Raw genomic sequence first — 11,405 nt, 5'->3', positions numbered from 1 at the left:
AAAATCTTTACAGAGTCGATCAAATTGTTTGCTTGATGTGGATTCGACGGTCATAATGGGACTGTACTAAAAATCGTTCCACATGACGGCAATATTTTCCTCATCTATTTTGCTTATTATTAATTTATTTCTTTGTTTCTTTTTGAATGAGGTTTATAGGACAAAACGCTAAAGTATGATATAATTTATAAAAGTTACAGTATTCCTTTTCAGTAATGACTTTGATACACAATTATTATAAAGTAATATTATACTCCAAGTTTAAGTTATGATAATCTTTTGCTAGTATATATGATAGAATTTGGTCATTCGACAAGACATTTCGTGTAATAGTGTTGTTAAAATATCAAATAGTCATAATTTCTATTAGAAAATAAATTCATTTAGCTGAAATGAGATCTTTTAAAATATTTTATTGATATAAAGTTTAATTCCTAATTTTATTTTAATTTTATATTGATTATGTTTAAAAAGATAAATTATGCATATTCAGATATTGAAAACAAACGGTCTTAACCATTCAGTGTTCAGAGGTAGAGGCAACATCTTAATATTCAGATGTGTATTCAGATCAAGACATCTTAATCTTAATGCACATCTTAATATTCAGATGTGTATTCAGATTCAGACGTCTTAATCTTAATGGAAACAAATGAGGCCTTAATATACTACCAACTTGCAGATCTTTTAATATTTGATATAAATGGTTAGTAAATATATCTATCAACTTATGGATCTTTTTTACAAAATATAAACTTAAGGGTCATGTTCTACATTTTAAAATTTTGAAATTCCAAATCACACCTTTTTGAAGAATTTGAGATTTGAAATCACGGTATGAAGTTAAAATTAAAAATTTGTGCAAATTGCGTAAGGACACAAGTCTTTTCCTTTGACCAGTTTTCTAAACTAGAGAAGGACATCAATTATACACTCAAACACTGTTTTCGTTTGAAGCTAAAAACAATGGATTTAAACTATACACACAGAACGTATTTATTTTCGTATGTTATCAGTGAATTTAATATGTACGTTAACAGTCTGTTAGTTATCATTTTTGTGAGATTATCAATTAATATTTATTTATCATAAAAATTTACCTATAAATGCCTTATCTGAACTGATTGTGCTTTTACATTGCCGGGGCAAGAAACCAGAGGCGAATTCAGGATTTCAAGAGGATGGGTTCACCATTGCTTTTAAGATAAAATATAAAATTTTATAGTGACATTAACTTGGAGAGCAAAATATTAAAGGCTGCTTAGAATTTTTCTTTTTTAAAAGAAGGCAGCAAAAATGCATTTAGTTCGATCCCGCGACCTTACGGGATTAAACCCAACACTCAACCAGTGCTCCACTCGGTCTTGTTTGATTATGTGTTCCTTCAGTTAATATTAGATATATTTTAAGGATTATATACATAATATACCGAGTTTAATCGGGTAACCATGGATTCACGTGACCCATTTTTTATACATAAATTCGCCCCTGCAAGAAACCCAACAACAATAATAAAATTACATTTTCAAGAGAAGACCTAAGACTAAACATCAATTAATATGAAAATTGTGGTAAAAATCATATCAATTATTGTTTCTTCAAAGATGTGGAAAGTCGTTCAAACTAGACAAGTAAGAGTGAACGGAAGGAGTACAATATATAACGTGGCACTTCCCACGCCATAACACGGATGAGGATTAATCTAGAAGAACTATAGTATACAACAACGATTAATTAATTATCTTATTGGTATGCTACAACTTACAAGCTAATTTGTGGATTTTTTTGTTTTACATGCCTCTTAAGAAATATAATTAAGAGAGATATTTAACTAATTAACTTTATCCTTATTTATGTCTAAATTCTAATATCTCTCCATTAAATGTTTACTCTATTATGTGTCATCTCCATTAATGATAAAATTCTACTAAGCATAAAATGGGGAAAAAAAATTGATTGTGCTTTGAACTCCTAAAACAATGAATAATTTGAGATAACTATTTTTAATAACCGAGACCAATAATCTGGGAAGGAGAGAGTACAAAAATATAAGCAAAAGTAGGAATTAAAGAGAGCGCAAGTTTAGATGTAGGGTGTGTTCGGTATGGAGGAAAATGTTTTCCTGAAAAATGTGTTCTTGGAAAATAAGTGAATTTCTACTTATTTTCTCATGTTCGTTTGGGTAGCGGAAAATAAGTGAACTTCTTAATTATTTTCTCATGTTCGTTTGGTTGGCAGAAAACATTTTCAGGAAAATACCTACCCAAGCCCCATAATGTAACACCCCGTATCTTTGACCTAAGCTTTGACCATGATCCTAGACTTAGAGAAGTAGATAAAGGATGTGAGGATTGGAATTTTCCTGTTCAGTTGTAAGATGGGCGTTTACGCCCACAACCACCCGATGGATCAGTATTTTTTACGAGTCGTAAATCAAGTCGTAAACCGTTACCAGTTATTTACGTGGACATTCTGGAATTTTACATTGTTAAATACGGACCGTATTTCAGTATACGGCCCGTATTTCAAATCGTAAACTGAAACCAAGAATTTCTGAACATTCTGGAAATTGACATTTTGATGTCACATGGTTAAATACGGCCCGTATTTCGTTTTACGACCCGTATTTCAAAATATATTTGGAATTTGGGAAAACTTCCTTGATGAAAGTTGTAGAGCATTGAAATACCTTTCCAACGGTATATTACGGGGGTCAAACGACATCCGTAAAGAAGTTATGGCCATTTTTGCTGTAACAGAGGCAGTCTTGTCCATATTTCAAAATACGAAACTTTAAAAGATTTTCAAAATACGGCCCGTATTTTGAAATACGGCCAGTATTTAACAAGGCCGAAAAATTATTTTTCCAGAACAGTATATACTCGTCCATATCGCTCAAAACATTATTTTCATTCCTTCAAGACCTAGAACGACCTCCTACCTTCTTCCATCATCAAGAACACCAAGGTAAGCCTACTCTAATTATTCCAAGTCAATTCTAATACATATCCTTATAATCTAAACAAGAAATCATCATTCCTAAAACTAGGGTTTTCAAGAAAACCCATCTCAAGGTTCAAGAATTCAAGATTTTGGAAATCTTCTTCAAAGTTAAAATCTTTGATTCAAGTTTGGAGCATTACCGGGTATGTAGAGTTACTATCTACGTGTGGGAACATCATTTTTTTTCCCCACGCCTCAAAATCCATAAAATTATGATTTCTCTACTAAACTAGGGTTTCAATACCAAGCTCATGATAACCCTAGGTCCATGTCCATGATTATATTATGTATGAATTGTTATAGTTCCATCATTGTGTTCTTAATATTTCTTTATGATTATTGAGAATCCGTCCGTAATCCCCATGAAAACCCATATCTTGTATTCCATGGGTTCTTGCATGCATGTTTTTGACTAAAAATGATTGTTTTCATGAATATCCTACATATATATCTACAAGTTTTCATGCAAATGTATTACATAATTACTTTCATGCTATGATACAAGATACATACTCTCTAAATACAAGTTATTTCATGAAAAACCACGTTTACAAGTTATTTCATGATATCCATGTATAACAGCAAGTTATATTCATGAAAACCATGGGCAGCAAGTGCCACTTATTTTACATGTTCATGTTTTTTGGGAGTTGAGTCAATTACCGAGAAGGCTTCAAACAGACTCGAAACTGTAGCCATTCTCATCGTAATGATGAGGATTGTTCCACCCATGCTTAGGACGATCTCTCATAATGACATGGATCCTTTCATAATATTATTAAATCTCATGTTTTGGCAAGTACGAGTGTTGGGCTGTAGGACGCAAGTACCGACCATGTTTTAACTTTTATATTTGAAACTCTCTCTACTCACGATACTTTACACATGTTATATATGTATAGGTACTCACTCATGATCATGTTTATTTCCAGTCTACGTTATGTTATTATCATGTCCCATGTTATTTCTTTCTTGCTTTACAAAAGATATTCAATGTGCGACGTCCCCTTTTATTGCCCTAAATCGTATTTCACGATGCAGGTATTGATATACTGGACGACAATACCAACATCAAGAACATCATTCGTATCAGCTTATTGGTGAGCCCCATCTCATTCGGGGTTTAGTCAACTTTTGTTTTATGATTTGTTATACATCTAAGGTATGCTAGGGGCTTGTCCCGATAAGTATGTTTTCCGTCAAGACTCATGATCAAAAGAGGTTTCATAGACTGACAAGTCGGTTATGTTATGTCGACTTTCGAGTCGTATAGCCATTTTGGCTCATTCATGTTATTTTCGTACTCGGTGTTTAAACAAGTATTTTTATTAAGTATTATGACTTACTACGTTTTATAAAGGCTCAATCATGCATTCACGTTATATTCCGCTCATGTTATGCCTCATGATGATTCAGCAAGTCATGTAGTTCGCTCGGTCACATGCAGTAAGGCACCGAGTGCCATGGTTCGGGGCGTGACACATAACTCCACCCCAACCCCCGCACCCCACCCCCCAATTTTTTTTTTTTTTGAAGTTTTTAATTTTTTTCTAGATTTTCTAAACCACCACATCCCCCCCCCCCCCCCCCGTGGACACATACCACACCAACCCCCACAACCACCCACCCCCCACGCCAACCCCCAATTTTTTTTTTGAAGTTTTATATTTTTTTTTGGATTTTTAAACCATCACATCCCTCACCCCCACCTCGCGCTGGACCCTTATACCCACCCACCCACCCACGCACCCCTAATTTTTTTTTTTTTTTTTGAAGTTTTAAATTTTCTTTTCTTGGTTTTCTACAAAACCACACCCCCCCCCCACCCCAAAAAATCTTAAAAAAGTTTTAAAAGTTACTTTTTTGTATTTTTACACACCACCCCCACGACCCCCCTCCAATAACCACACAAACTTTCAATTTTTATAATTTTTTAATAAAGGTAAAACTAAATAGGAAGTAAAAAATTCGGGAGGGGGTAAGGGGTGCGTGCGGGGGATGGGTGTCGAGAATAAAAAAAGAAAACTTTTCAGAACTTTTAAAAAAAATTAATTCTTTTGAAGGGGGTGGTGGGGTGTCGGGAGGAGGGGTGGTCGTAGAAGTGGTGGGGAAAAAAACTTTTAAAACTTTTTTAAGAAAAAAAATTGGGGGGTGGCTGTGAGGTCAAAAGTGCGAAAAAAGGTGGAAGTGGTTGGGGGTGGGTTGAGTGGGGGGGGGGAGGGGGAGGGATGTTGTCACGACCCAAACCGATGGGCCGTAACAAGCTTGCCCGACCACATACACGGCCAAAAATCCTCAATGCTTGCATTTAGTATTTCACCGACTATCATTCGGGCCCACACACACCAGAACGAACCATCAGTCTCATTCGAACAATCAACATACGAGACACCGCACCGGAACTCACGCTAACACATACATATAAATGTAAACACCGAGAGTAACAAAATGAGCCGATTTGGCCGCCACATATATATTGTACAACAAAATAAATGCCAACGAGACCGCATAACATCACGACTACATATCACTATCTACGGACCTCTATAAGGTACACATAATATAGAAAGGACAGATGGACAAGGCCCTAAGTCGTACCCATATATGTTCATAGAAATCTTAATAACATACAAAAAGGGTTGTAGCTCGGATCAATGGAGCGTGCGATTGGCTCCGAGGGAGGTCTCTATTATTGCGATGGATCGTCCTTTATCATTCTACCTGATCTTGCGGGCATGAACGCAATGTCCATGAGAAGGGACGTCAGTACGAGGTATGTACTGAGGATGTAAGGCATGAATAATAACATAACAAACGATACAAAGCATGAATAATAACAGGATAGAAATATAGAGCATATCATGAGATAAAAGAGTAACCTGTACATCTGAGTGCCTCTTAGGGCGGATGCCATGCATGCTTAACTTTCTTTGAAAAAACATTTCTTGTTCATGTATACATAAAATAGAACATATCATGTTGCCGAGGCGTCGGCTCCGATCCATTTAACCTACATATGTCCCGTCCGGGATGATAACATGTTATATGATACCAACCCGATCAGGTTTGCTTACATGCGTCTATGATCTTCCTTTTTCCCATATTCCCCATATACATATACATATATCATATTCATATATCATATAAGTAGCATGCATGAGAGCCCAAGAAAAGCTATAACTCTATCGGAGTGACGTAAGGTCGGTAACCTCCGATTATATTATAGAATAATCATCGTTGTATCCCACCTTGAAGGAACAATTATTTTAAGGTGAGACTATCAATGAAGAATAACATCAAGAGAAAACATAGAATAAGGTCATAAATCTCATAAGGCGTCAATTCATATACTTTGAAGTCTTTAGAAAATTGAGTCATTATCAAGGAATAAAATTGAGGATCAAGAAATAGCTCAATATTCTCATATTCATATTGAATCCACAACTTGAGACTTTCAAACACGTAAACCATTCTCATCATAATCATCATAGACATATTCTCATCTTTGACATCATCGTTGTCATTACAAAAACATGTCCGTCTTTGTAGTCATAAAAGCTTACAAAATCATAAACCTTTTTTTTTTAAAAGATACGGACATTTTGGAAAACATTTACGGGTTATAAGGAAGGGAATCATGCCTTGGAATCATAGACTTTTAACTTTTGATAACAAGGAAGATATGGAAACATTTATGAAATCATAACATAGGAATCATGCCTTTGAAAGAAAGGGACGAGCCTTAACATACCTGTTCAGCCTCCAATTATCCACACTTATTCGTCCGAATTCGTGAGTCTACATTTAAGAGGATTCATGCTATCATTAGACTCATCATAGTATATTTGTGCTCAGCTTTCAAGTCAAATTATTTTATATCCCCTCTAAAAAATCTAAAGCATCTCCCCTGTTTATATGCCTAGCCCGAAATCTCAATTCAGCAACCAACAACAACAACAACAACAATACCAACATCAATAACATCATTTCCAACACCAATATGTTTCACAAACATGTACTTCACACGCTGTTTTCCAACTTCCATAACTACCAACTTACTACACAATTGTTTAGTGACTTTATCTCCGTAAATAAGCCTTAAATAATATCAAAAGAGAAAGATTCATACCTTTTTTCTTGTTAAGACAGCAATATCCTCAATATTCACGCTAAAATCCACCGCAAAACAATACTAGAATCACAACCATGCGTTACAGGACCTAAACCACTACTCCACGACTTAAAAATTGCTCACTTTTATTCCCTCACTTTCTCTCTTCCAATTTCTGGAATTTTCTAGGAAAATCGATGAAAAAAGGGGTTATTACCCTTTATATAGGGTCAAATTCGGGTCGGGTTCAGCATGAAGCGACCATCGAGCGGTCGATCGTAAAAGTAATCTTGTAGCACGCTTATATATATATATCTGTCAGCTGAACTTGTAACGTCCATAATTCTCTACTCTGATGTCCTATCGACGAGCGGTTTATTGCGTTGGAAACTAGACTCGACGAACTTCATTTTAGGCTTTGTTTCACCTTAAAACACTTCATATGCTAAGAGATATTCATCCCCCAAGCTGGACCAAAATTTTCACACAAAACCTTACCCATCCTTTCTCCAAAGTCGTACTACTTCATTTCTTCCACTCATTTCCTTATAAAACCAAATTAAGTATACTTTATATACATCCTTCACTCATTAAATATACTTAATAATGCTTGCTCCTTATATTCCAAAGTAGTTTTACTTAACCCTAACTCAACGTACTTATGTTTCAAATTTGATAAGTGTTCTTCGAAGATACGGGGTGTAACAGATGTGGTGGTGTAGAAACGAAAAAGAATTTTTTTTTTAAAAAAAAATTTAGGGAGGTGGGGTGCGGGGTGGGGTGCGGCTTAGGGGGTGGGGGGAGTGGTTGCGTGGATCAGGGGGAAGGGATGTGGTGGTGTAGAAACCCAAAAGAATTTAAAAAGGGGGGGGGATTTTGGGGGGGGGGGGTGGGGTGGGTAGGGGTAGGGGTAGAGCAGCGTGGGGGAGTGGTGCATGGGTTGCAGAAGTGGTTGAGATTTGGTAGTTGGGGGTGGGCGTGGGGGATGGGTGGTGCAAAAAACCAAAAAAAAAAAAAAAAAAAAAAAAATTTTTTTTTTTTTTTTGGGATGGGGGCATGGGGTGGGGTGGGGGGGAGTGGGGTGGCGTGGTTGGGGTTTGGTGGTTGGGGTGGGTTGGGTGGTTGTGGAATGCACTTGCGACTTGTTTTCCTACTTTTATCAGTGAAGTCATTTTCCCATTTTGTTTAACTTGTTTTTCCTAAAGAAAATGTTTTTCAAAATTTTTGACCAAACGAACATGAGAAAATTAGAAAATATTTTCCGGAAAATGTTTTCCTTCGTACCGAACACACCCGTAGTCGTCAATTATTTCCCCAACAGGTATCAAAGTTTTAGCGACTTGTGCTCCTACGTACTTTGCATGTTCTGCTGATAAGAGTTGAGAGGTTGATCATGTGAATTTGGTTCAATCATTTCTAGAAGACAACAAGAAAGAAACCACAGAGCACAACACACACACCAATTAATTCTGTTTCATAATTTTCTAAGATCGGTAACACAAAAGGTCACCCAACTATGGATAATGATCTTCCAAAATCATGTTTTTTTTGTTTTGTAAGAAGAAGTCACCCAATTTTTCCAATATCACATAAAAAGTCATCGAATAAATTTTTAACATTTAATTTAATCCACATGGACTTTTTCATTTCTTTTTGCTCATTCCACATGACAAAATAAATTAAGTCTTTGCATTTTTTTTTTTTTTTTTGTCAAACAGAACAATTTTATTCAACCAAGTACAACTAGCTCATTGTGACTCTAGAGCTAGATCTCAAAAACAGTGAAAACCTATTGGCTATCAATAGTACTAATTCTAACTAATACATAGCAGTGAATAAGCAGTTAACTAGGAAATCGATTAAGTCTTTGCATTCTTAATTGAGACTTAATAGCCTGATTAAATACATGCTCTTATTCTGATTAATTATTAGCGCTGCCAATATAGGATAAGTAGTACTATTTACGGGTCAGAAGGAATGACCAGACTTCAGGAACTATATTTACTTAATGTCGTTAAAAATCCTTATTGACTTCGCCTAGAGAAGGAAAAAGAAGATGACACGATTTTAATAAAATGATGGCCCAATTTTTCCTGAGAAAGTTAAACTCTATTTTAATTAAAGAAAATTGAAACTCTATTTTAATTAAGAGAGAATAGGTTTAATAAGGGTTAATTTGGGCTTGGGTCGGATCGGATCTTTTTGCCATGTGGACTGAGAAAGAGAAAAAGTCCATGTGGAATAAATTAAGGGAAAACTATGTATATATACATGTTAAGGAGAAATATTTACGAAACGTAACGATAGTTTTCCTTATTTACAAAACATAACGATATATTACAAAACATGACGGATTTTCATATATTTTTCGTTTTTTTATTTTTTTTTCCAGAAAATATATATATATTTTATTAAAAAAATATTATTTTTTTTAAATATTTTTATTTTTTAAAAAAATAATTTTTATATATATTTTTTAAATATTACACTTTTTTTTTTTTTTTGCTCAATGGCTTAAAAAATTACCTCATATTTCTATGTATGAAAGTTGTATGAAAGTGTATGTGTGAGCAAAATTTTTAATATAATTTTCATATACAAAATTTTGAGCGAAAACTTTAAGCCTTGAATATTGTATGAAAATTGTTACAATGTTGTTGTAGTTGTATTAATTTTACAGAAATTTAACATGAACTTTATACATGAAAATGTGAGCGAAATTTTAAGACATGAGCAAGATACAAATTTCATATTGTTTTCATACACACAATTTTGAGCGGATTTTTTAAGCCTTGAACAGATATACACATTTCATACATTTTTCATACACAATTTTGAGCAAACTTTTTAAGTCTTGAGCGAGATATACACATTTCATACAACTTTCATACATAAGTTTTTGAGCAAAAAAAAAAATATTAATTTTTTTAAAAAATAAAAATAAATTAAAAAAAAAAAAATTAAAAAAATAAAAAATATTTTTAAAAAAAATGATTTTAAAAAAATAAAAATAATTTATTTTTTTAAATATAAAGCATGTTTTGTATAGGATTTGTAATGTTATGTTTTGTAAATATAAAACTATCGTCAATGTTTCGTAAATATTTCTCCTTAAGATGTATATATATGTCAAAGACCCATAAATTAAATGCCATGTCATATTTTGTTGGCCAAATATTTATTAGGTGACTTTTAATGTGATATAGGGAAAGTTGAGTAATCTTGTTGTTACAAAACAAAAAAACATGATTTTGGGAGATCATTACCTATAATTGGACGACATTCTGTGTTACTACCTCTAATTTTCTACACTTGTGCAACATGGGGAATATTACCTACCTGCTAGGGTTTTGTTACAATCGACTCAATTACTCAAACACACATCAATTATGATGCTCGGACCTTCTAAAAATGTTTCCGTATTCGTATTGGATTCTTAAAAAATACATAGCTTTTGATTGATCTCACACATATCCAAGTAATATTTTTAAAGAGTCCGAGCAACGTTATATATATGACCGTAGAAAAGATTTATTTTTTGAGGGAAAGAGTGGGGGAGAGGGGGTGGGGGAGGAAATGATCATCTATTGAACCGTGTCTGTGAAACTGTCAACTAACGTCTAAATCTTGCTTTCTGTTTGTCTTTTCTTCTCAAAAATACCATCACAGAAGTTAAAACTGGGGAATCAGGCTAACAGAAAAACAGTGTTGGAATAAAATTCACATTTAGAATAGAAGGTTAGATTAGAATGAAAACAACTCGAGCAAAACTTTTAGTTACTCGATCTTTAAACCCTATATAGAGTCGAAGAACTAAAGAAAATATAGAGAGAAACGGAAGCGATAGGAGTACTGTAATCCATACGGATGACACTCTACAATGTGTATCCTCCCACTGCCTAAGCTATTTCAGTCCAAAACTTGTCAGCAGCCAACTCTAGCACAATGGAATAGGAACGAATTTAATAGAGTACAAGAAGAGAGAGGCAATGATTTTCCGAATTCTACTATCACTGTTCAAGATTTACATCACAGACTTCCAAATTTAAATCTCATCAGTCGCACAGTCTTCTTTTGGTTCATCTTTTTCACCAGACAATCTTTCGTAGAACTGCAAAACTTTGGGGTTTGCCTTAATCTTTGACGGATTGAAATTGACAGATTAAGGCCATCCAAGCTTTTAACATGCGAAAGAGCAACATAGACTATCCCAAAGCCAAACACCCGATAGAGATCTGTATGGAGGTTGTTCAGAGTCATCCCTTGACACTTATGAATGCTTAGAGCCCAA

General features: G+C 34.4%; 1 protein-coding gene across 1 annotated transcript in view; it reads right to left on the bottom strand.

Moving 5' to 3' along the window:
• Window positions 1-11,405, bottom strand: part of LOC132036635 (uncharacterized) — a 44,579-nt gene that overhangs the window by 31,652 nt on the left and 1,522 nt on the right. The window lies entirely within an intron of this gene.

This window comes from Lycium ferocissimum, chromosome 11 (assembly GCF_029784015.1).
Source record: "Lycium ferocissimum isolate CSIRO_LF1 chromosome 11, AGI_CSIRO_Lferr_CH_V1, whole genome shotgun sequence".
Lineage (NCBI taxonomy): Eukaryota > Viridiplantae > Streptophyta > Magnoliopsida > Solanales > Solanaceae > Lycium > Lycium ferocissimum.
This window is presented reverse-complemented; position numbering and strand designations above follow the sequence as displayed.